Source organism: Protopterus annectens, chromosome 12.part0, assembly GCF_019279795.1.
Source record: "Protopterus annectens isolate FY-2018-M chromosome 12.part0, PAN1.0, whole genome shotgun sequence".
NCBI lineage: Eukaryota > Metazoa > Chordata > Ceratodontiformes > Protopteridae > Protopterus > Protopterus annectens.
Window position 1 is genome coordinate 133,155,594 of NC_056746.1, and position 27,034 is coordinate 133,182,627.

Consider the following 27,034-nt stretch of genomic DNA (forward strand, 5'->3'; position numbering starts at 1 on the left):
ACTTTGCTTACCAAGCTCTTCAGAGTTTTCTAGAAACCAAAGATAGCATCGTTCTTTTGAAGATCAGCAGTTGACTAACTCTGTCCCATTGCTGAGCAGATAAGCTCCCTTCAGGGAAAAAAAATTAAACTTCTACATTACGTTTTATGACCGGAAATTTAAAGCTGAGAGAAAATTTTTAAATTACTGTCACATGACTTTTGCACACTTTTAAACAGGAGCATTACTTTCTGTACTTTTGTTGCAAAAAGTTGTTAAAACTAAATTTAAACTATCTTTCCTGTGGTAAAAGTTGTGTTGCAATACTTTGGGAGGGGGACTGGAGCAGGTGTTTAAAATGCTTTTTACTGTGTCTTAATGGGAAAAAAACCTTTTTACAGCTTACCTGATTTATTGAATATCGCTGTCAGGTTTCCACAGGAAGCAGGAACCTTTTTGGGCTTAGCCTTGGAAGAGTTTACAATTTCTTTAGTTTTACCTTCTTCTGGCCATAAAATGAAAAATATTTTTAAACTGCATTTATCACCACAGCATGCTACTAAAATGCCTCAGATGCAGATGAGTGACTCTACTGTGGCCAAAGTTGGTTTCTTGGACCACTCAGTTTTTTCTTTGGATTCTGCTGGTGCAGTCCCTACATCCACCATGGACCAGGTGTTTAATGCATTCTCTGCGGCTGTTGTAGTGCCCTTGTTGGGTAAAAAAGAGTAGTTCTTGTTAGTGCTGGGAGAAGAGGAAGAAAGGGGATGCCACTCTGCTTAGTCAGAATGCTGTGACCATACCTAGAGTGTTTTTTGCTGGCCAAAGTTTGTCTGTTTCTTCAGATTTTCCTGTCAAGAAGAAATAAATGCTTAAACATATGTCTTCTCTTGTCTCTGTTATGCCAGACAATAATGATTTATTGGGATTAGGTCAGGGTTCAGGGTTTTGTACAAGCTCTTGACCATTTCTGTATGGCTGCTTCTGGTAAAAGAAAAAGGGATATTCTTAATTATCTGAAGGAATTCAAGAGCTTGAACCTCAAAATGAATCTGAAAGCAATGTGCCAGTGTTGTCACAGCATAATTCTGATTCAATTCTGAGGAGAACATGGCTTCATCTAGTACTTTTGAAGGATTCTCTTCCTCCGAAAATATTTCTAGACTGAATCAGTTGTTTCAGACAGAAAACAGCAATGTTCCTCACTCCCCTTAGAAAATATTATGATTTGTTACAATTGTAATTTGCAGAACCTGGTCCTCCTCCTGTTCTATCTGTTTTGGAGGACATTTTTGTCACAGCTATCAATTTCCCTGACAACCAGCCTGCTACCCACAAGAAAGCTGATAGACTTTAAAAAAGTACCTCAGCCTTTTAAGTTGTACACTCATGTCAGATCTAATATAGAAGCTATTGCTTTAGCGAACCCAGCTGTTGCTAAACATATGGTTAATATTGATCCCTCACCTTCTGACATGGATAAGAAAGTGTTTGATAAATTTTGAGAAAAAGTGTAATTTTCTGCAACACTTGGTTTTAGAATCCACAATTACCAAGCTCATATGTTGAAGTTTATGCTTATTTCTTGTAAGAGTATGAGGAATGTTTTGACATCTAGTTCCTCTTGTAAGTCGAAATCTGCTTCATACAAATGGGTGCCTTCTGTGTCTTGGGTAATTACCCACTGTTTGAAATGTGCTTATGATTCTGTTGGACATTTCCAGGGATGTTGCCACCAGAGTTATGTTGAGGTTCACCTGTTGCATTCCAAAAACCTCCCAGAGGATGTCAGAAATGAGATTATGAATTCTCCCTTGGGTCGAGAAATAATTTTTGGACTCTCTACTACAGAAGTCATTAAAATGTGTGATAAGAAAGGAAAGTTGATTCAAGGTATTTCCCAGATTTATCAGCTCTCCTTTTCCATGTTTACCAAGGGATTCAATGCTCCCTCCACGATGTTCTTTAAAAAGTAAAATAAATGGTCCGAAGAAACTACTGGAAATCAAGTGTTTAAAAGGCAGTAGCAGGGAGGTTCCAAATAGAAAGCAGGAACCCTCCAGAGCAAAGGACAGTCAAATAAGTCTGTATGATTATATTAAAGATTTCCAGCTTCCCATTCCCACCCTGGCAGGACTTTAATCCTTTCAAGAATTTAAACCTCCGTTTCTCTGTTTGAGAGCAGATTGTTTCAAACAAATGGGTTTCTAGAGTAATCCATCAAGGTTACAGGTGACAGTGGGAGTCTCTCTTTCCCTTGTCAGTGATTCCACCTCAACCCTCAGACCAGACTCTTCTTTTCCCCTACAGCATATGATTCCTCAGGGGAGTTAGAATAGATGTTGTCACTCTCCCTCAGTTAGGGGAGGAGTTTTATTACAGGATGTTTCTGGTACCAAAGAAAGATGATTCTCTGAAACCACTTCTGCATCTTTTGTTTTTGAATCACTTGGTGAGTTATCAAGTTCAAAATGCTATCTCTTCACATCCTGTTAACGCTTATTTCCTATTTGAGTTTTCTACTGACATTAGATTCACAACATACATGTCATCACATTCCTGTAGATTCGGATTTCCAATATTTCCGAAGGTTTTCTGTGCCTGGATCACATTATCAGTTCTCTGCAATTAACCTTTGGTATATCTACTGCTCCAAGAATGTTCATAAAATGACTTGCTCCTGTGATACCCTAATGCAGACTGCATCATACTCACATTTTCCATACTTAGATTACTTGTTTGCCTTTGTCAAATCATTTTTCAAAATATTAAGAATCTCTCAGTTGAGCAAGGAATTTTCTAGATGGGTTGGGATTCCAAGAAGTCTTCTGACTCCTTTTCACAGGACGATTTTGCTGGTGTGCCTCCTGGACACCTTAGTTCAAAGAGCTTTTCTTCCACAGGAAAAACAGATCTGTATTTAAATCAATTCCTGAGGTTTTTCATCTCAAACTACCACCTCAGCAAGGGGATTTCTCAGGATTCTCATGACATCTAAGATAGTCATGATGCTTCTTGCAACACCTCATAATACCTGAAATGTATATATTCCCAGCATCAGCACTACCTGGCATTTCAAATTCCAGTTTTGTGATTTGTGAAAAGGGAGATTTTATTGTAGACACCACATTTCTCAAAGTCCACGTCTCCCGTCCTGCTTTCCTGCTCCAGCACAGTCAGTCACAATGATGCCTTGGACTTTGGGGAGCAGTGTCTATAGGGATACATTTGCAGGGTCTTCGGAACAAACAAAGACAGTTTTACAAAGCACTAGCAACTGAATTCCTTCACCATAGACCTTCATCCTTCTTCCTCTCAGTCAGTGTCAATTATGGTAATCTTCCCATATACTTTAGATTACTACAGCAGTGATACTTTTAACGAATGTCGTATTATGGTAATCTACCCGTATACCTTAGATTACTACAGCAGTGATACTTTTAATGAATGTAGTATTATGGTAATCTACCCATATACCTTAGATTACTACAGCAATGATACTTTTAATGAATGTAGTATTATGGTAATCTACCCTTATACCTTAGATTACTAAAGCAGTGATACTTTTAACGAATGTCGTATTATGGTAATCTACCCGTATACCTTAGATTACTACAGCAGTGATACTTTTAATGAATGTCGTATTATGGTAATCTACCCGTATACCTTAGATTACTACAGCAGTGATACTTCTAACGAATGTCGTATTATGGTAATCTACCCGTATACCTTAGATTACTACAGCAGTGATACTTTTAATGAATGTCATATTATGGTAATCTACCCATATACCTTAGATTACTACAGCAGTGATACTTTTAACGAATGTCGTATTATGGTAATCTACCCGTATACCTTAGATTACTACAGCAGTGATACTTTTAACGAATGTAGTATTGTGGTAATCTACCCTTATACCTTAGATTACTACAGCAGTGATACTTTTAATGAATGTAGTATTGTGGTAATCTACCCTTATACCTTAGATTACTACAGCAGTGATACTTTTATCGAATGTAGAATTATGGTAATCTACCCGTATACCTTAGATTACTACAGCAGTGATACTTTTAACGAATGTCGTATTATGGTAATCTACCCATATGCCTTAGATTACTACAGCAGTGATACTTTTAATGAATGTAGTATTATGGTAATCTACCCTTATACCTTAGCTCCCTACAGCAGTGATACTTTAATGAATGTAGTACAGCTGTATAAGTAAACTTACCATAACAGTAGATGTTTGTATAATCACTGCTGTAGCAGTCTAAGCTATATGTATTGTGCCATCTATAGGATATAACAGCTGGACAGCTTCCAAACCTTTCAGGACAACATTGTCATGCCCATGCATCTTGCTTTTTAATTTTTTTAATGCTGGGGTGTTACTTTTTATTGTTACATTCCTAGCATTATCATCGCTAAGCTCTATCCTTTCTCCCTTCCTCCCTTCCTATCTCTCTGTTGGCTTGAACGCTCTGAAGTGCTTGGTGCCTAGACTTGACTTTTAGTTACCTCTGCTTGAGGTGACTAATGGTTTGGGTATGGGGAAGGTGTTCTAAAAGATTTTTTTGAGAATGCTTGTGAATGTGAAGGATATTACTCAGCACAGGTTCATTTGAGGCTTTGAAGGTCAAACAGAGGAAACCTCCTAGGAGTCTTTATGAGACAGAAAAGACAGATAGACTTCAAAGATGCTCTGTATTGTTAACGGAACTCAGGACCTTGATATTTTTTTCTGAAGTGTCATAGGAGTCTTTCTTGTTGCAGCTTATGTATAGACAATTGCAACCCAAAAAAGCAATGTATTCATTTATGAGCTTAATAAAAAAGGAGCAGAAGTCAATGTGGGGATAGATTGTCAGGGGCCAGAGTATAGGGTTTAAGCTTAAGTAAATTTTTTTTTAACTGAGATGGAGGATATGGGGGAGAATTGTAGGTTGGAGCTGAAGGTAGGATTATTTTCTGGCATGATTTGCTCATCAGCTCTCTTGGTGGTGGTGGTAACTGTAGGAAAGGTGGTGGTTAGGTTAGCTATGGTGTCAAGGAAGTAGGAATTGAAGACGGTGGCAAGTTTGGCTGGGGGTTTGTCTGGGTCAGGGGGTGGGGTGCTTTGACAGCCTGGATGTAATAGTTGGTTAATGAAGGACTAGAATATTTTGGGATTATCTTTATGTTGGCTTTGTAGATGGAGGTAGTGGGATTTTTAATCTGTAGTTATTAGTCATTTTGCCTGGTTATGGAGTCACTTGTATTGTAGTAGAGTTGAGAAGTCTTTGTTTTTTTGCCACGATTTCCAGATTTTATCCCTTGTGGTCATGACTTCTTTGGTGGATTTTGAGAGCAAGCTTGCATGGTTATCTTTTATCCATTTTGGTGGGTGGGTCCTTGCTTATTTAAGATGTCTAGGAATGTTGAGTTAAAGAATTCAACAGTCTCATTAAGTGTTAGGATTTGAGGGGTGCCCAATTTACTTTAGCTAAGGTTTCATTAAATATGGATGATTGGAACTTAGTCAAATTTCTGGTTGATTTGTATTGGTGTTGGCCTGGTGTTGGGGGAGATTTGTGTAGGATATATGCTGGGTGGTGGTTGCTAATGGTATTAGGTAGTATGCCTGCAGTGGTGATATTGTTAGGGTTGGACACTAATATCCAGTCTATTGTGGAAACCCAGTTGTTATTTTTGTGGGGTCTGATGATGTCTTGAATTCGTTGGGAGAAGTTATAAAAGTTTATTTTTTTCAGGGGTTCTTTTGGGCAATGTCTAGCCAATCACCTAGGATGATAGTTTCACTATCTATGTTTTAAGATGTCCAAACCTAATTAGGTCTAGTTAAACTCTATGCAAGTAATTCCCCTCATCCAAGGCTTCAGAGACTTTTTCAAAGATGTCAACTTGGTTAAACAGACAGGAATAACCCTTCACAAATCCAAATTGATTTAGGTCAGGGGATTCTTGGCTGCCCTTAATGGGTTCTTCATTCTAGAATACCCATGGAATTTCTAAACAGTAAAAAATAAATAAATAAATAAATAAATAAAAGAAATAAAGAGCTTATACAAATACTCTGCCTCTGTATAACTTTAGCTACTTATTCCCAAGGTGTTTTGCAATTTTGGTTATGTTTCCAAGATCAAATATACCACAGATTTAAATGCAGAAATAGTTTTAGAATACCTCATATGAGTAAAAAATTGCGAATGCTAGGCCAGTATATTGCCTTCCATTTATTAGTAAAAAAATAAAAAATATGCCATAGTTTATACATTTAGACAGAAAGAGGATGAATTTATCTTGTACTTACAGACTTACCTGTGGTATGCCACAGGGCTCATTTTGGGTTCCTCATTCTTCACCAAGTATTTGCAATACTTAGGATAGCAAATTATAATGCCATTACTATTCTGATCACAAACAAACATACACACATACAGTACAAACACACACACACACACACACACACACACACACACACACACACACACACACACACACACACGCACTTGCACACAGAAAAACAGATGCTTGTGCATTTGTGTGTGTATGTGTATGCGTGTGTGTTTGTATGTGTGCATGTTTGTGATCAGCATAGTAATGCTATTACTATGCTGATCACAAACATACACACATACAAACGCACACGCATAGTAATGTTACTACTATGTTGATTGCAAACAAATACACACAGATGCAAATGCTTACACACAAACACTTCTGCACACATGTCTGTGTGTACAGACATAGATAAACACATGGGTACACAGATGTAAGCACACACAAACAAACAATCACTTAGAGATGTAGAGATGTGCCTCTGCTTCCTTCGGAAATCCAAGTCTGCTCTAAACAGGTTACTCTTACATCTGGAATTCATCCACCTCTGGATGGAGTTCCTATTACATAATCAACAGCTTAGGTTGTTGAATGTTTAAACATCGACACCTAAGCATTGAAAGCTTAGAATAGCGAATGGCCATATACGCAAATTCTTTCCTCGAGAAAGAAGTCACTTGGCCGTTATCAGGGATTTGCCCTTTCCCCAATGTAGAGTGATCTCGGAGTTGGTATATTTAATTAGGGGGGTGTGGGGGCACAGCCCCCCAGTATGTTTGGGTTTTCTTGTTTATTTTGTTTCCGGACAGCCTAGCAAATTCTTTCCTGAGGAAAGAATTCACGTATGTGGCCGTTCGATATTGTAAGGTTTTGAGGCTTAGGTGTCGATGTTTATGCATTCGACAGTCTAAGCTGTCAATTATATGATACAGATGTTCTGGATGATCTGCAGTCAGTTGAAACTCTGTACATCCAAAAATGTTATCATGGCTATTTATGCTATTTGTAGGATGTACATGCATGAGTTTCGATCCTAATATAACCTATAATGGTAACAAGTTAGAATGCATGTCTAACATGCATGATCTTAGGGTAAGAGTTGATGACAAGTTAACACTAATGGATCAAGTGTCAACTGTCAACAAATCTTCAAGATTTTGTGTTAGGAGCATTATCCATATTAAACACCGTATACCATTCACAGCTCTCATTGTAGTGGCAAATGCCCTTCCTTCCTCTCATTTGCATTACTATAATGCTTTGTTAACACACGCTAGCATATTCAGAACCTGATCTCTTGCAGCTAATGCAAAACTCTGCTCTCTAGTATCTGATGGGGGTAACTAGATACCAAAACATTATCCCTGTACTGGCTGCTGCTTAAATTTCTTATAATATATAAAGTTCTGTGCCTGATCTATATAGGCCTACAAAATCTGGCTCCCACCTTCCCTTCATAGTCTGCTGGGCTAGAAATGTGTGTCCTGTGTGCTTAGCCTATAACTGTTAGTAGTTCAGAGTTAGAGACTTAAAACCTTTGTGAAATGACTTTTCTCTTATCTAGGACTCTATTTTTGTATCCTAGTATCTGCTTCACTGAAGTAATCACCAGTGCTCAGAGGTTTTAAATGAACCTTTAAGATCTAGAAATGGTGTCTGGGAATTAGCCATAATTTTAATCACAGTGTATGCTGCATTACTGATTTTATTCTTGCTTTTATCATTTTTATTCTTTTTATCTTACAATATTAATAGTTATTACCTATACATGCTTTGTTTGTAAAGTGCTTAACATGTGAAGTTTGCCAGGTGAAGTGAGGTTTACCCATGGGGTTGAAAGGCCCTGAGCAGTGTGTTTCTTTACTTTATGTAAGGGATACAGAGGAATATATTTAAAAAATGGCAGAGAAGCATAGTTAAGTTTAACAAAAGACTGCTTACTGGAGCAGTTTTGGCCATTAACCTTTTCCTGCTAGTAAGAAAAATACATGCAGGAATTCTAATTCTGATTTTTCTTTACATTTGCATACTTTTGTGAAACTAGATCAGCTGCCGAATACAAGACTGCACATATCTCTTTTGATTAACACCCCAAATACAGTTCACAAAACTGACAAGAGAAATCATCAAAGATAAATGTACAGATTTCTGACTGCTAGACCAAGAACAGATGGCTACAGTAAAAACTGCCAACAGCTTTCATTTGTTCCATTAAAATGCAGAGGGGACAATTTTCTGCTATCAGTATAAGCGTTATATTTAATATAGTAATGCAAAGAAGCAGTTTTTATGTGCTCACTATAACCAAAGTAATGCAAGCTTGCAAAATGTATTTTCTTAATGAATATATTTTCTGTTTGAACTTTTGTCCCTAAAGACTTCTAACAAGTCCATGCTGTGCTGTAACATGGCATAATACTTAATAGTCAGTTATAAATGTTTTTGTGTTGAATAATTCTTGATGGCAATCTTACAGCATTAATTATACATGGCACACTCTCTGTGGGCTGAGAACAATGCTGAAAACAATATCTGAGTATTAGAGGCAGTCGTGAGATTACATTTGGGCACAGTAGCAATATAATACTCTGGTGTGCATCTATACAAAGCTAAAGGAACTGCATACAGGTGACAGAAGTACCAAAGACAGCAGACAAAATGCCTTTAACAAGAAAATCCTTTATACAACAGCTGGTAGGTCTTCGGGAAATCTTATGAAATATGTTACTTCGTTACTAAGCAGTTTACATTCCATGTAGGTTTCATATCTTTCCTTCCCATATGCTTTCAGATTAGTGTTGCATGAATGCAGATAGGATTTTTGTTCCCATGGGCCTAGCAGCCTGAAAGATGAACACTTTGTGATGCAGGAATGCTGCGTTCATATATTATACCCTCTTGTAAAATGTATAGGGTATAAGATTTAAGAAAATTATAGGCAAGGACTCCAGATCCTTAATACTGGCTATATTCATTCAGAGAGCTGCAATATTAAGTTTATTTCAAGTATGATACATTTTCTGTGAAAAGAGACATGACTGTAGCTTATGGATTTGCAGTACGTTATGCATTACCTGTCTACTTTTCTGTCAAAAGCTGCAACTTTGATGAGGAGCAGAAAACTGTAGTGAGGCAAGATTAATTCATGGACATTTGACAGGTGTTTGAGTCTATTATTTAGTTAGCTTACACCTGGGGACATAATAAATCTGAAGCATCCTTAACAGAGCAGTGTGTATGTTTGCCACTGTATGCATGTTTCTAGACTATATATTAAAGCCTGGTCCAGAAGCATTAGAGAATATCATTTTTTATCAACTAAGCAAGGCACAAGTAATATTAGTACCTCTTATTTTGCAGCAGGCTGAGCTTTAATATGACATCTTGTAATTTTATACAGTAATGCTGCCATGTTACATTTGAGTGGATGACCTGCAATACCTACACCTTGAAATCTGTGACATTTTCCTGCATGTACTTGCTCTTTTCAGATGTAGATCAAAAACCCATAATGTTTTGCAATCTAGATCACTTTCTTTGTAAAGATAAACATTCTTTTCTGTTTGGTTTCCATTTTATTTTCCTTTTCTCGTCCTATGACTTCTTTCAAAGTAAGAATGTTTCAGCTTTCCTTCAGAAGGTAGATTTGTGACAAAGGTTCTCATAAAGATTTCACAAGCTCTAATAACAAAATTTGGCCTTATTCTGCCTTATGTCTTTGTTCTTCCATTACTGAGAAATGATGTCCCAACATTGTGAAAGCCCAGTTCTGAGAATCCAAGTTAGTAATAGTAGAACCATCTGTATATGTTCAATTCTCTACTGTAGCATATATACTGAGACCAGCAGCAGAATTTGAACACTTAGCCCTCAATGAGACTTCGTTGAAAATAAACATAAGTGGGATAACCAATGGGAAAAGAAAAAAAAAATCTTTCCACTACCATTTAGAATTGTCTTTGGTCTTCTGCGATGAGGTTGTCAGTTTTTTAAATGTTCTGCAGAGTAAGTGTGTGTGTGTGTGTGTGTGTGTGTGTGTGTGTGTGTGTGTGTGTGTGTGTGTGTGTGGTGTGTGTGTGTGTGTGTGTGTGTGTGTGTGTGTGTGTGTGTGTGTGTGTGTGTGTTTCTGAGTGCTTCTGTACGTAGTTGTCACTGTTTCAGTAAACGTATGTATGCAAGTAAATGTACATATGTGTATATGTGTGTGTGTCTGTATGTCTCTTTATCTACATATATAATATATGAAATGTAATCAAATATTTTATGGATCTGGATTTAACAAATGAAATATCTAGTACTCTGAGTTTTGGGAGCAACTTTCTTTTTTTCTAATTATTTTTATTAAAAGTTTAACAACAAAACACCAATTTATAAATTTAGAATTATAGAAATTCGTACTAATAAAAGAACAACAATAAATTAGAAAATATTGAAAAGCAACAAAAACAACTATTTACAAAGGTGTCTACTATACAACAAAAATTCTAAAAAAAAAAACAAATACCGATATTAAGTATTTAACTGTTAAAGATTGTTTATCTAGCAGTGAATCTGGTTGTTTTCATCTTGATTGTAATAAATTCAAGTTGACATATTTCAGTTTTGATGTTTATGAATTATTTCATAGTTGGAGTAGACTCATTCTTCCAGTTTTTGATAATACATTTTCTTGCTATTGTTAAGATGCTCCATAAAAGAGGGTATTGTATTCTCATAACACATGTAGGAACTGGTATATTAAATATTATTAGAGATTTACTTAAAATATATTTATCATTAAATATAGCCTGCAAAAGAAAAGTTATACTATAAAATCAAAAAAACATATTTTACCAATCAGCTTTAACTTTTGACTTGCATCTCAAACATCTTATATCTTGTTTTTCTTTTTTGTGCATTAATTCAACTCTATGTGGTATATTGAAAACTCTGTGTATGAATTTCCAAGAGAATAACCTCCAATTTCTTGAGGAAGTAGTTTGTTTTGATGATAGTAGCATTATTTTTTTATCACTTTCACTTGGAAGATTATTGTTAATAAGTTTGAAATAATTCCAATAATGTTCTCTGTAATATTTTGTTGTACTTTTAATCACTTTATGCATTTTAGATAGACGTCCTTTCCCTATTATTTTCTGGTTAAAAAATCAATAAACTTAGGGGCTGAGTTTCTCACTGTTGTTTGCATTAAATTAATTTTATGTTCAGCTGATTGTCTACAATTTTGAATGTCTAACCACATATCTTTACTTAAATCAAACTTTTTTATAATATAATCTATATTTTGAGTCTATATTAAAATTCCGAACACAGAAAACACTGAATGTCAAAACACCGAATGTCAAAACATCGAACCCAAACCATCGAATTTTGAAAATAGCGAAGCCCTGGAACATTGAAATCTTACCTAGAGCAAGATTTCAGTGGGCCGTTCCATGGTTTCACTATTTCCTCCACTGTGGTGCGAGAGTTACGGACCTTAGGATTAGGGTGCGGGTTAAGGTAAGTGTTTAGCTAGTAATGTATGTATGGTGTAGTGTAGGGTTGTGTTTTGTTAACTGTATGTGTGTGTATTTATTGCTTTGTTTGTGTATAGTTTCGTAGGGTATGTGTGCGATAGGGTTAAGGTGCAGGTTAAGGTAAGTGGATAGTTAGTAATGTATCTGTGGTTTAGTGTGGGGTTGGGTTTTGTTAACTGTATGTGTGTGGTTTATTTATTTTGGTGTGCATGTGTTGTGTGCATGTTTCTCGGAATAGCAATTTTTTCCCTGGGAAAAAATTTGCTATTCTGAGCATTCGATGTTTTCAATATTCAAAATTCCAAGTTCGAACATATGGTGTTCAACATCTTGGATTTTTGAATATATGATATTGACCCTATATTTTGTAGTTTCCCATTGTCTATCAACTGATACCAGTATATCAGTTTTTCTCTTTATTTGTAATCATTGTTGATAGGTTAAATGTACTGATATTGTTTTGAATATAAGGCATAGGAAACAGTAAAAAATTCTATGCTTTGTATTCTGGATTCTTATAAATAACATTTTTAAAGGTGACTAGTATCATGGAAATATAAAAAAGAAAAAAATTGGTTAATTTTTGCTTTCTGATAAATACTCTTTAAATAGCCAGTGAAACGTATTAGTTAGTATTTTATAATGGTGTGTTTTTATCAGGTGATTAGATTTTAACCAATTGTTTTCTTGAATCTCTTACTACATGACATTATAATTATTATTTAGCCAAAAAGATATTCCTCAGGATTTAATAAAGTCCGTGTTGGTGCAGTGTAGAGCCTACATGGACTGTTACCAAGTCCATGCACACTGTTCTCCCTCAGAAGCATGCCATGCATATTAATGATGGCTCATTGTGGAGGAAGAGTCAAGAAACATATGTATTTAATTGGTATAGTGAGAGGTGTTGTGGTAACCCTGTCTACAGATGAGTAGGAGACTCACTGGACTGTCTGTCAGTGTCGTGTTAATTTTTTTTTTATTTTTTTTTATAAAATAACATGTTTGCACAGTGGTTCACAGACAATGTCCAGACATCTAAAAATAGAAACTGGATGCATTTAATTATTTATTTAAATGTATGTTTAAGTGTAGTTGTGCATTTTTGTGTGGTGTGGCACAGTGCTCAGCACTGCTTATAGGTAGCTCAGTAAAGGTACACCTGATATATAAATATCCACATAGCTTAATGGGTAGAGTCATGGCTCCATGTATAGTAGGTTCAGGGTCTGAATACATGGAAGGCAAATAAGTATTTAATTTTAAAATACACATTTTGCAGAATAATTTAAAATATAGCTCTGTTGCACTCTGCTAAGTTGTGCTGAGACTGGCTAAGACCTGCTAAGCACCGCATAAACATGATAAGTGCTGCCAATGTTTATGCCATGCTTGGTAGTGCTAGGCTGGTTTGTGCACTGCTAAGCTCTGCTAAGCCTCCAGTAGTATTTGTTTTTGCACATCTGAGCTCAACTGTGCTGGTTTGCATGGAGCTAATTGACAGAGCACTTTTTTGAATGTTGCCTGATGATGTGTAAGGGTGGGAAATCAGCCTATATTGAGCCCAATAGACAGGAATAGAGCAAAATCCAATGGAGGTCTGTCTCTGAAGGGTATCATGGCTGGTGCTGGTAAAGGTGTGTGCTTTTAGGCACATCATTGGGGTATTCTGGAGTCCAGGGTCATGGTAAAAAAAATGAAGACCGTCTGCTGCAGGGAGGTTTCCAGGGTTCAGACTGCAAGGCAAAGGCCTGGAAATGGCTGGCAAGAGAACTCACCAGGGTTACTGGTATTCCCTGCACAGGTGAGTGGTGTCATCACCACCATGACAACCTGAGATGGAGAAAGGGGGATTTCCTGAACACCTGGGTCCAAGAATTTTGGGTAGGGAATGCCCCACAAGTATGTAAGTAATGTTACCTTTGTTTCACCAATATCTAATCTGAATGTCTGCAAAGCTGGTATACATAATGGTGTGCTTCTCTCCAAACAGCTGCAGAGGAGAGAGCTCATAATGTCGAGTTGCACACCAGGCACCTGGCCAGGTTGCACTGTGAGTCTGATGAGTACAGATGTATTATGCTAACTGTAGTTAAATAAGCAAGAAAGGGTACAGCATTAACTGCATAACAGTATATTCAATAAAGTCTGTAGTGCAAAAAAATGTGGAATTAGAGCTGTATTGTAAGCAAGGAATAATGCCAACTGTTCTGCAATAAAAACACAAAATAATACCAGGAACTGCATTCAAGTATATACAATAAAGTCTGTAGTACAATCATTGTGGAATAAGAGCTGTTTTGAAAGAAATGCATAATGCCAACTGGTGTGCAATAAAAACACAAAACAATGCCAGGAATTGCATTAAAGTATATACAATAAAGTGTATAGTGCAATAATTGTGGAATTAGAGCTGTTTTGAAAGATGACTAATGCCAACTGCTGTACAATAAACACACAAAACAATACCAGGAACTGCATTAAAGTATATACAATAAAATTGGTAGTACAATAATTGTGGAATTAGAGCTGTTTTTGAAGAAATAAATAATGCCAAATGTTCTGCAATAAAACATAAATCCATATCAGTAACACAATGGAAATGGTGTATATCAGGATTGTATTCTTCTAACAATTGCAGTAGAGCTGTATTCATTCAGGCTGTAAGGTAAAGTGCTGCTGTCAAGTATAACACTGCAATAGCTGTAGAATGCAAATCTAATGGCTGTCAATTGCATTGTTTAACACATATAGTACCATTCGTGGCTGTCTCTAGGCCAATATTGTTCACATAATGATCTGTCATCCACAAACATCAGGTAAGGAAGGCATACAGTAGAGTAAGCCTACTCCATGATATGAAATTGTTTGTTGCCTGCACAGATATTTCAGCCCATAACAATAAAGTGTGTACTCCAGCATTGTTAGACTGACATATAGCATACCTACTATCTACGTTATTCTTTATGTCATGCATGTGTGTTCTGCTGTCACTGCAGTCTATGTAACACCATAGTAGTACTGCCAGGTCATATTTTGTTTCTAAGATGCTCTAGGCAGATATCAGTCAATCGGTAATCAGCAGTGATGCAGTATACAGACCAGGGTTCAAATCCAGTGATATGAAGCACTAAATATTACAGTAACAGTCATGTAATGCTCACAAAGTCTCTCTCTGCAGGAACTACTGGTAAATGGATGAGATAGCCCATATTATGAGTAGAGAATTGTGTGTCTAGATTTCCCAGACTGTTAAAATCATTAGCAAGAATGTGAAAACTCAGCAATGTGTGGTCAAAAATAATATGTGTTATCCTGGTACGGCTGTATGCCTGGAGTGTCTGTTAAAAGTTGCTGCAGTTGCAGTCACTGCTACTGGGTTCTATTCCCATGCTTGCCAACCAAGGCATGATGGCTGTTTAGTGTCTGTACTGTACACATACATGTCTCTCAAGTGTCACAATTTCACATTATATAATTAATAATGCATAATCTGCCTGTTACAGGAATACAATGACAATGAGTGCTTACACTACAGAGTATCACCATTTCAGCCCACAGAACACCTTGATAGTTATATAGATCCACCTCTGTGCAAGTGTTCTGTGTAGGTTTGTACCCGCAGTTGTTACTGTTTGGCCCATAGTGTCCCATGCATATAGCTTGAGAGGTAGGTAGGTGCTACATAAGCTACAGAAGACTTGCACTCACTGTAAACATATAAAAAATACAGCCCTATAGAGTAGATAGCAGTACTGTTGTAAAGGAAGTAAGCAGCAATGTTACTAATGGACGGATTTTCTCTCTCTCCCCACCCCTTATCATCGTTTATTTGTTACTGTTACTCATTGGTTATGGTTTACTATTAACATATGTTTATTTATTATTTATTATTTTTATTTAACATTTGTTAACCAGGAAAGTCTGACTGGACAGAGGTCCTTTTTCACTGGAGGCCCAAGAAGAAAAGCTCCAGTTAAGCAAAATTACAGGTTTAGTTACAGGCAATATAAGACTTGCACAAAAACATAACATTTATATTCACTGCAAAAGAAAAATGCTTGTCTGCAAGCAAGCTCAAAGTGTCAAATATAAAAGTTACAAAAAGATAAATATAAAATATCTTAGATAAACATGTACAATAGACATCATAGTATGCGTATGTGCATATGTAAATGTCATTTGTCATGCTTGGGAAGAAAAAGAGACTCCTGAGAGAAGGATTAGACAGATGCCTCAGTTAGGATTTATTGGGAGGGTAATGAGATACAAAGTTAGTTAGAGATGTAGTGTTGAGCAGTCAGAGGTCTATCCAGGCAGTTACAAGAACAGAGCCAAGATTCTTTCAGTTGTAGTTTTAGGAGTTTTTTTCAACTGTGTTAAAGAGCAGCAGGTAGTAATTTGGGTGGGCAGTTTTCTCCATATATTAGGGATGTAGTTTGAGAAGAGTGATTCTCCAACTGTGTTATTTGCTTTGATGGTGTCTAGTAGGAATTTATTATTAGAGTGGAGGGGTCTGGAAGTGATGTATGATTGTAATGGTTTTTGGAGGGCAGGGTTTTGTCTGATAGATGCAATACTTTGTGGGTAAAGGTTAACTGATTAAAGTGTAGTAGCTGAGGAAGTTCTAACTAATGTTGTTACATTAACTGTTTTTTGTGGAATGTGTTATTGCTATATATTATAATGGACGCATATTAACATATGTTGTTAAATTACATATTTTGTTGGCCTTATGCTGTAACTGTTACTGGCATGCTGTTATACTGACTCTTCTGTTATTGATGGTTGTGTTTCACATAATTTGCACTGATATGTAACTGCATTATTTCCAACATTCTGCCATACTGCTGTTACTAACAATGTTTTATAAATAACTAACCTATACTTATTGCAATACCTCCATTACCACAAAACACTGGGGTAGGCCAGTTCCTGGTGATCTGCCTACCTTGCCTTACCTGGCTGTGGCACTGGGTTCTAGCATGTCTGAGGCCCAGGCCAGTGGTGCCCCCTATGCTGCCCCTGCACCACCTGCGGAGTCGTGTGAAACCACCTCTGGAGACAGAGCCTGGCCTCCCCCTGGTAGCAGTAGTGGAGGGGCTGCAGTCACCCAGGGTCAACTGACATTCATGGTGCACTGGATTGTTCATAAGAGCTATTAATGCTGCCTGCACCAGATTGAGAGCATGCTGACCTACCTAATGGGGCAGGCTTGCCTTGGTGCTCAGCCTCCAGCACAACCACTCTCGGGGCAGTGAAAAAGCAGTGTTGACTGTTCCATGCATGGGGACATGAGTCATGCTGCTGCCATCTGGAGGCACATGCAACTTGGTTCCACAACACCCTCCCCATCCAAGATGTTTACCCCCTCATGTGTTACACACCACCCCTCTCTGCTGTATGTTTTGCCTTGTCTGTCTGCAAACACATCCTCTCCTACCCAACTTACCTCCCCACATGCACCTATGTCCCTTCTGCTACATTCCACTCTCACCTTAAAAAAATGGGCACCTGTCCCAAAAAAGAATATCGCCCCATACATAGCTCTCAATGTCATACGTGTCCACTGAACACAAGTAATCTGGTCTAATTGGCTTAACAACACAGTTATGTTTTCCTTACTCCTATCTCTGGGGTTTGAAAGTCCAATTCATTTACAAAATCTGTCAACATGCACAGCTGTTGTTATAGAAGATATGGCTAGCTCTGGGTCTTTCCTACATCCTTTCTGCACATACCTAACTGCCTTTGATTATGTTTTCCCCCTGCTTGCCACCATTCCATTATTTTCCTATCACCACCTTTTTCTTTTCTTTATATTTTTTAGCATGGTTTTGTGTGGAGCTAAGTCGCCGATTCATTTAGCTATGCTTAAATTAGCTTTACTGATTAAATGACTTTATTACATTGCTCAACATATGTACAAAGTGAATACCTCTGCCAAGTTTTAAACCCAGGCCCCTTTCACCTACAGCTCACTGCATTAAAACATCAGGCTACACAGATCTGAGGTAAAACAGGTGTTTCCAGCAAAACATACTAATTGTCACTTACAGTCATTGGGCATATAACTGAAATAAAAACTAATGGGAAAAATGGGAGTGTACCTTGGACTCTGGTGCAATAATACACCAGTAGACATCCAAAGACATAATAATGGATGTAGGCCTGTTATAGTAGCTATATGTGCCCTTTTATCAGCAACTTGTGAAAAGATACCTGCTGCGGCAGCAATGGCAAAATACATTAAGACCCTGGTGCAGAAATACAGCCATTTAAAGCCATGCACATACTGATGGATGTAGAAATGTTTCTAACAGCCTGTATATGTTAAATATATATCTTGCAAATATACATGTGTTTGTAGTGATTCAGTGGTACATTCTGTTAAATGCCTTGTATACAGTACATTTTGCCACCCACAGTCCTGGGTTCAAATCCAGTTTTGTCTAGAAGTTCAAATACATTATTGTGAAGACAGCAATTAATGACTGAGTCATGCAATCCTAATTTGCACAGGTTACTGCTAGTTAATGAACTGCTATCCACTGTTGCAAGTCAGAGACCTGCAGGTAGGGACACAGTACACATATCTGTATAGCCTAACTATATTCTGCCTACTACTCTGTTATTGGCACCATTGCATAGCAGACATACCTTACTCACATGCCTTGATTGGCTTGTACAGGGTACCCTTACCCTGGCTCTGCCATAATGACAGGGCTGACACAACTACCACAGTTACACATACAGCTTACTGTCCTCAAAACTGTCTACACTCTCTCTATGTGCACTAGGCTGCAGCTGCAGATGCAGTCTGTAGCATACGCAGCTGTATGTACGCTACATATGTACCATACATCCCAACCCCCTAAAACAATGGATCCAGACACAGCCAGATCTAATTGGGGGCTAAGGCCCACAGATAGGGACATGGATAATGGTTTGCCCCTACAAAAATAGTAGGTTGATAGTTTAACTGCTATTGCATTAGCATGCATATTCTAATGGATATGAAGTCTGACACTCAAGTGTATCTCGTTCCTTACTGACCTCAACCCACAATGTTTACCAGTGAACTGCCAGATGATCACTATGTCATGGGACAGTGACCACACATATGAAGCAAAACTGTGGACATACTCCAAAAATCTCTACAGTTGACAGTTATGGTACCTACCCTCTATGATGCTGTAATCTCCACATCTCAATGATTATAACAACTAAGAAATGGGCCCAGGTCTACATGAAGGCCTTATATATTGCACTGTGGTGGCATGTCATTAGACAATGATAGTGCAATTCAGCAATTCTAAGCCACAAACTGGCACAGAGGAAATTACTTGCTAATGAGCAGTACCTTAAAAGGGCAAGCAGCTGCTTATGGGGAACAGCTCTGTATGAGACTTCACTCACACGGAGAGTGAATTTCAAACAGTATGCCAGAAGCAAAGTTCAAAAAAGAGTATTGCACTCCAGCAGGTATGTAATAGTTTCTCCATACAGTATGATGTGGATGGGAAGATGGAGTTTGGGGAATATACATTACAACAGTAAGCCTGTCTTAGATCTATAGTAACAACATGCCAGTGATATTCCACTGTCCTACACTTACAAGCATAACTCTCAACTGTCCCTTATTTTTAATCACATCTCAGCTCTGTCCCTTGACAATTCCTCCTACAACAGTCGGCATTGTAGGAAAGGTAGTGGATTACACATAATACATAGTGACAATATGTAAGGTTGTACACTCATGTAACATCAAATTTAGCCACCTCATTCAGTCACTGCCCCACATACATAGTTCGAACATTTTAAAAGTGTACCTGAATGTCCCTGATGTGCTGCGGCTAAGTCCTTGTTTTTGTTGATATATGTCCCTGTTTCATTGATGGCTATGCCTAACATACCTGTCAACCTCTTACAGCTTGAAGCCAGGACAAAGCCATCATTTATGGGGGGACAAAGGCCCAAACTCAGCAACAGTGTTTAAGTATTTGTCAGAGATCCACAAGTTTGTGTGAAAATGATCAAAACGATGAGGAAAACATCTTGACATTCTGCAAACATGTGTATAGTTGAGAGGTATGATGCCTACAGGGAACATATACTACAGCAGGTTTGCATTGTTTTCTGTCATTGTGAAACACTTGTGTTGCTGGATTATCCCCATACAGGTGCAATAGCACACTGTTAGTTGTCTGGCAGTGGCCATATGAAATTTTAATGGGAGTTTACCCATAGGGGACACACCACAGTAGACTGTAGTGCTGGATGTTAGAACATACAGCAGAATCTGTCATAGCACACAAGGACATACCCCAATATTGCCACTATCTGTGTGGTATCCAAACATGTAGAGTGTTGCCAGACTGTGGGATATGACTTGTGAGGGAGAAGGGGATAATGCAAGCCATTATAGGTGTGCTGGAGCTGTACATACTGGATGTTCACATATCTATTTCTGTAATGTGTTCCCCTTTTGTTGTCTTTTAGTAACTATGTACTACCGAAGACATGCCCCACCCTTCTCATAGACAGAAAATATGATATGTGATAGTTGATGCACTCAGACAGCAACATCAGATCTTTTTGTCCAGGGGGAGGCATAATCAGGAGCAGTGGGCAGCACTGTGGGCAGACCTTGTGTGGGATGTCAATCAGGTTGGCCGACAGGACAGGACAGGATCTATGAGCAAATCTAACGCAGAGTCACAAACATGCAAACATGCTGAATGCTGCATGATGAAAGGCAGCTGATGTTGCCAGGGATACTGCTGCCACTGGTGGAGGACCTGTGACAGAACATCCACTCACAGCCACAGAGGAATTCCTGGCAAACTTAGGAACACACAATAGCTCCCAGGTATCCATCACAACATACATTGTGGAGGTGGGTGACACACTGTCCACAGCAGAGAAGTATCCAGGTAAGCGTACCGTGTTCACCAGTGTAATACTGGAACAGTCATTGTGACAGGCTGTACATACCTGTACATGGGTGTTAGGCCTATCTGCATGGGAGGAAGTTAGGGTTTATGCACAGTTGTGCACATATACTCAGAAAGTCAGCAATACACCCAGTATCACAGTAGCCACTGTAAATGTGGTTATATGCACATATTACCTTGTAGTGCTGTAACATTTGGTGGTGCTGACAATACCCCTCACTGACCTTTTCATAGGTCAGTCAGGAGTGGCCCAAGTCAGTGGTGCTGTACCTGGTAAGTGTTATGCAGTTTTTTACGGATCATATATACCCTATGAACGTTAAGGGCTGCCATATTCTCCTATGTACAAATGTCGTGTTTAGGCAGTGTAGAATATTTCTATGTTTTATTCTTGAACAGATAACTACGGTTCTTAAACTGGTTAGTCACAGGTGTGAATTTGAATGACCATTGACACATCTGCACTTATAGTTATGAGTGGCTACACAGCCTGGTATACTTGAGGCAATTACTCCAAGATGCCTGTTCAAACACAAAAGGGAGATGCTACATACCAGAGGCAGTGACACTAGTACTGGCATATCTTTCTCAAGATAGGTGCACTGGGTTTTATGTGCAGATCTATCACGTATAGTGTCATATTTCATACCTTACAGACAGATTGTACTGGCAACTTTAGCTGGATGTGGCTGACGTGCATGTTATAAAGGGCTTATCTGTGTACATTGGTGTGAGGTTGTCTGTTGTGCATAGGAGTGGAGATGAGAAGATGTCTGACTGGTAATGCAGTTATAGATCCTCATTTGTATGAGTCTATGTGGATTAACATATGCAAACGTGCAGGTAGTAATGTACTGCTTTTGTCTTGGTCTTCACAGATGTCTGGGGGGTTGGTGTCTGTCCCCCTCACAACCTGATGTCAGTGTCTCCTCAGACTCTGATGATGATGATAGTGGCCATAGTGAGGCAGAGGTGAGGTTGTCAGGGGCAGATTCTGTCCCAGAGGTTGACATCCATCTTCTGTCCCTATTGTCACTGCATACAGTCAATATACCCACACATACCCAGTCCCCAGAGGCCACAGGTATTCGACAGTCAAAGGGTGGTGACATTGAACAGGACAATGTGACAAGTATGACATCAATGAGTGCAGACACTGGCCACAGCCAGAGAGTTGGTGAGATCCCACACTGGCGGATTGACGGGTTTCTCATAGGAGGACTGCTGCCCATCCATGACCTGTCACAGGTATCACATCACGTGTCACACTGCATATGTTTTAGGCCATCTTGGAGGCATAGGCGCATTCTGAATGCAACACCAGAAGGATGCTTAGGGTTATGGATGCACCACAGTCTGACATTGATGACTGCCTCCACCACATTGGGGACACTCTAGAACAGTTCACTGATGCAGTGGGCCAAGACAATGCCTGTCTTGGACCACACATTGTCTGTACTGTAACATCTGGTTGGAGCTGGGCATTGGACACGTGGACATAGGGCAGCAACACCATCTGCTGAGAGTCCACATGGCTGTGCACAGCCATGCTTGTGTAGTGGCATTACTAGCAGTACTACAAAGAGAAGTGCACTGTACACACCATGATGTGGCAGGCCATGGGCACGTGGTCCTGGGTGGTTCCATGGGAGTCACAGCCCCAGCATTTTGCAATCACCATCAGGTATTAGTACCGCATCTGACATTGGGCATATTGGTGGCAGTGCTACTCCTGACAAAGCCAGTTCCTGTATTCATGGCCAGAGATGGTGAACTGTCCACTCAACCATGTATGGCCCACAGCTATCCAACATACACATGTGTAAGGCTAGCACTGGGCTTGACTGTGTACACGCACACACTCAAACACCACTGTCACATGCAGGTCACTTACAGACACACACTGCACCTCTCCATGGCCCATCAAACCTGCACCCCTCTAGAGTCACACACATGCTGTCAACTGCTGGGCACAGCCTAGGCGTCTGGCACCCCTACACCACACCTGGTGCATGTGATGATCACTGTGCCACATCTGTGCCATAGATGCAGGGCAATGCTACTATGTATCTGAATATTAACATTTAGTAATGCCATACATTAGAGTGCCTAATTTCTTGTTCAGAGAATACACAGTGATGTAAATCAAGCTGATCTATTAACATTTCAAGATAGCTAAAGCAATATACAAGCACAACTTTAAAATAAATAAAAAATAAATAAATACATAAATAAATAAATAAAGAACAATGACTTGGTACTACCGAAGTATACTAAAAAAAGATTTTCCTTTTATATTGTAGCAAAATAATAACATAATGAATGTATACAAAATTACTGTCAACTTATTATAAGCAAATTAAGTCAATTGAGCAGGAAGCTGACATTACTAGAACCAAGTAAGGTAGCTTCTCTTTCTCTAGGGAATTCAAACAATCATGTAAATGGTCAAAAAAAGTTATAGTTAAAAAACTGAGGATGGGAAGTGGTGTGTATGATGTATATGGTAACATCACACCATGGTTGGTATTATGTAATAGACTGAGAGAGCAGAATGCTGCAGGAGCAAAACTAGTGAATTTGCAGAACAATGATGCAGAAGAGTGCAGATTCAGTCACAATAATCCACTTTATACCACTTAAGGTATGCATTGGTACCATAAAATATAAAGTTTTCTGTAAGCTGCATCTTTGGCACTCTCTCTTGTTTGTTTGTCCTTTGACCTTTCATGCTTACATCATAAATGGGTGCTTCATGTTTAACTGCCAACTGCACTTCTCACACTCAACGTTTTTTTTTTCTTTTAATTTTTTTTTTTTTTTTTATTAAATGCAAAGCAAGTCACACACCCTCAGTGGAAACTTCATGAAGTCACACCTATTTAAAAAGAAAACAAACAAACAAGAATCTGTCACAGTAAGTGCACAAGGTGAAACAATCTAAAATCAGCATAACTGTCACTCACAGGTTTTCTTAAATTCATGAACTGCCATTTTTTACCAGAAGCAACAACACATATAAAATAATCACATCTGTACTCCCTTTTCATCTTACTCACAATCCATCACCAAACAATATAATAGAGACAGAATAAAAGAAAGAAAGCGAGAAAAGGCACAACACAGAAAGCACACATCCACAATAAAATCTCTCAACAAGAGAGACAAAGTACTCCCAGATAAAACAACAGTCAGACGCATCTGGCAAAGGAGATAATACATCCATTTCCCATCTATCCCATATAAAAGTCACACTATCAGAACCATTCATCATAATCGGTCATAACATAAAAATTAAAAACACCAGAGACAATCAACAAGTTCACAACACACACATCTAACATTCCCAAACATCAGACAAGTCACAAGCAATCAAATATCACACAAGTATCATTATATCGATAACATTAAAATATAGATAAATCACCCTATCATTATCTATCAAGGTTATAATGATATGACAAATTTATAAAAAAAATAATAATAAAAAAAATGGATGTTTAGAAAACAGTAACAAAGTATCAGTATTAAAAAACTAAACAACTATATGTTATTAAACTAAAAATATATGTTACGTTTATAAAATAATATGCTATATAGATGTTAATGAAAGTTCTTGATGAATGATGTTAAACATTAATAAAAATTAAACTAGTACTTTGTTACCTAATTGAGGAGTAAATCCATGTTTCCTTCTTTTCTAATCAAGGTAAAGTAAAAAAATAGTAAGCAAAAATTTGTCATGAAAATAAAGAATATGCTGATATATTGATGCTGAATAAAATTATAACATATTAAATTACAAGTGATTTACTTATTAATTTATTTTTCTTCTCATTAAGTTTCTATTCATTTATTTTAGCTTGTCTCTTCAAACAGATATTGTTCCAGTAGATTTCTATAACCTGGTCTGTTTTTTGGTTGTTTGTTTTTTAGAAGGACATAGCAGTGTCTAAGTCTTCAACAAAGGATTTGATTTCATCAGGAAAAAAAAATTAGTCTAGCAGGGAATAGCAAGTGAACTTTAATCTGTCTTTTTTTGAGTTCTTTTATTATTGGTAAAAAAAGTTTTTGATTTAGTCATCACAGTAGAAAAGCAGTCATTATCAAACCTTATTATGCTGTCTTCTATCTTGACAGGAGATTTGGACCAAGCTGTTTTAAGAACTATTTCTTTGTCTTAACATGAAAAGAATCTAATGATAATGAATTTCTGTGGTAGATTTTTTTTCAAACAAGATGAAACAACCAAAGATCTATGTGCACTTTCTATACCATATGACATAGCTTCAGTTAAAGTAAAAGTCTTACGGAACCAGGATGTAAGAAAGTTTATCGTGTTAATGTATTTCTCTGTAAATAAGCTTAACTAGAGAATAAGGCCTAGCATGGTTTTCCAGGGTGGTCATGATATAAGCTCTACCCCAAAAATAAGCCCCGGAAAATGATGTAGAAAGTACCAGTCAGTCGAACAAGTCACCGGAGCCTTAACGCACTTTTATTGTAGAAATAAACAAAAAGCCCCGGTTAAGATCGTCAACAACACATGATGAATGTGTTGAATTATAAAATAATAATATAACTGACACCTATTGACTGAGGTTATCATACTCTGTTCACCATTTTCAGACCATTCGGGCACCCAACTTCTTCTCTTTGCAGAAAGTCATAAGATTCTTTCCCCGGGAGTCCTCCACGATTCTTATTGTAACCCTAATCCTTTGAGATCCTTGGTCCATAAACACTGGTAAGTGTTGATTGGTCAAAGTACAGACAACACAAGTAAAATGTGCGCACTTGATAACAAATGGGTGTGGTTGTGTTTTCTTAACTGTCACCATTTTTGTTGCCACTCCTGTCCTGTAAGTCTTCAATTAACCCCCCACCCAGACAAGATGAGTGTAAAAAGAAAGAGCTATTCCATCGAGTACAAGAAAGGAATCATGGAGGACTCCCGGGGAAAGAATCTGATGCCTTTCTGCAAAGAGAAGAAGTTGGATCTCCGAATGGTCCAAAAATGGTGAGCAGAGTATGATAACCTCAGTCAACAGGTAGATGAGGAAAATGCTAAGAAGTGCAAGTGTGGATCAGGTCGGCAACCATTATTTCCTGAGCTGGAAGACATCATCTGTCAATGGATTGCTAACAGGAGAGCAAAGGCTTTGGTTGTGCGCAGGGCTGATATACAAGTATTTGCCCTTGAAATGGCACCACAGTTAGAAATATCCCCATAAGAATTCAAAGCATCACAACATTAGCTGGATGGCTTCCTTCAGCGATATGAACTGTCTCAAAGATCAACAACACTGTTCAAGCTGGAAGATACTGAAGTTATTAAAAGTGCATTTGCATTCAAGTCCTTTGTTGATGGCATCGACTTTTCTAAATAGCAACTCTCCAACATGATTGCTATGGATGAAACTGCAGTGTTTATGGACCAAGGATCTTAAATAACAATTGATCAGAGGGGTGCCTCGTCAATCTACATTCCCTCCACTGGTTACGAAAGTGCACTTGTTACCTGTATTTTGGCAATTCATCTAGATGGAAAGAAAACCCCATCTCTAATCATTAGTGAGGGCAAGAAAGATAAGATTAAATGTGTTTCAGGCATTTACATTCTTGAAACCAAAAAAGCCTGGTACACACAAGCAATTATAAGCAAGTGGGTCGATGTAATGCTGCCACTTGTTTTGCGAGGTGGCGAAAGAGGTCTGCCAGTCTGGGAGTCAGCCAGCACTCACCTCACTAAAGACATGAAGAACTTCCTTCCACAGAGAAGAATAGATCAAATAATGATTCCTGCAGGAATGACTGCCTATCTACAGACTCTTGATATTGCAATAAACAAACCATTCAAGGACCATTTGCATATAGAACTCAATGACTACACTAAAAATAGAATGGAGAGAAATCAGCTTGGAAACTTTGTGAAACCTAGCCCGCAAGAGGTCATGACTTGGGTGAAGAATTCATGGGATAAAAATCACGGACAGCTGTGTTGCCAATGCACTATGAGCAGGCTACATGGACAAGCAGTGCTCATTTAGGGAGAGCTATATTGCTAGACATGGCAGATTGGGGCCAATGGTTCTACAGGAAATGGAGTTGCAAGAAATTCTGGCCAGAATTTGGGGGTTGGAGACTTATGACAGTGTTCCAAAAGAAGATGACATGACTGTATTTGAATAGCCTTTCCCTTATCAGGGCAACAGAATGGATTGTTTCTGCTTTCAGCTG